Raw genomic sequence first — 1,423 nt, 5'->3', positions numbered from 1 at the left:
AGACAGACAGACAGACAGACAGACAGACAGACAGACAGACAGACAGACAGACAGACAGAGACAAACAGACAGAGACAGACAGAGAGACAGAGAGAGAGAGAGAGAGAGAGAGAGAGAGAGAGAGAGAGAGAGGGACAGAGAAACAAACAAGCAAAACAAACAGATAGACATGACAAATGAACAGACATGCAACAGTTAGATAGACAAGCTGGGAAAGATATACCGGCAAAGGGGAAAAAACCCCGATTTGACGCAGCCAAGAAAGCTCATTAGGCAAGGAAGATCCAACAAATCAATAGCAGTTGTAGGAAGGACCGAGGAGGAAGAAGTCTGGAAGGGGGGAATGAATAGTTTACACACCGCTTGAGTTGACTGTAAAGCAGGCTTATGAATCAGTGCGCGGTCTGTCTGTCTGTTTTGTCTGTCTGTCTGTCTGTCTGTCTGTCTGTCTGTCTGTCTGTCTGTCCGTCCGTCCGTCTGTCTGTCCATCTGTCTTTCTCTCTCTCCCCCCCTCTCTCTGTCTCTCTCTCTCTCTCTTTCTTCCATTCATTCTTTCTCTCTCTCTTATTTTAATTTCTCTTTTTATCTCTTATTCATCCTGTCTCTGTCTGTCTCTATCTATTTATCCATCCACCTTCTTTTCATTTACTTTCCCACGAATAACGGGTTGCAAAACACGCACTCGAACATGGTTCCCAAAAACATTTGCTATCTCTCTCCCTCCCCCTCTCACTCACTCACTCTCCCTCTCACACACACACACACACACACACACACACACACACACACACACACACTCACACACACACATACACACACCCACTCATACCAACACACACTAAAACACACCCACTCACACCAACACACACACACACACACACCAACACACGCTCAAACACACAAGCACATGACGTATTTACTCGTGTGAGCGGGCGTACGTGACTCCTCGCCCCATAGTACCATGTTCTCTACTTCAATCTCACAGCCCTATTATATCTCACAATCAATAAACGTATATCGAAATTTATTGCTTCTAAAAAATCTTGGTAGCTGGCTTTTTGTCAAAACTGCCCTTACTTGTATTCGGAGTTTTATATGCATGGGATGTTGATTTCAGAAACAGAATATCATTAAAAACCGATTGAAAGGGATTAGGATTTTTCCCACTAAGCTAATTTTATTGCCCTTGGTTTACATCGCCCTTCTTTATGGGTCTGAATTGGTTGCAAGTTAGCGCAGCTGTTGTAGACAAATACATTTAGGATCTCCTTTCAAGTTATTACCCAGCCCGAGAGAAACGACTCGGCGGCCTTCGATTTTTAGAATGAGTATATGCATAAAGGTGATTACACTGAACACTGTGGCGGAGTTAAACGCTCTGAAGATGAAAGTGGACAAAGGGGGGGGGAGTGAGGGGTGAGGG

This window comes from Aplysia californica, unplaced genomic scaffold, assembly GCF_000002075.1.
Source record: "Aplysia californica isolate F4 #8 unplaced genomic scaffold, AplCal3.0 scaffold00931, whole genome shotgun sequence".
Classification (NCBI taxonomy): Eukaryota; Metazoa; Mollusca; class Gastropoda; order Aplysiida; family Aplysiidae; genus Aplysia; species Aplysia californica.
The sequence above is the reverse complement of the archived record's forward strand: the minus strand, read 5'-3'. Positions refer to the sequence as shown.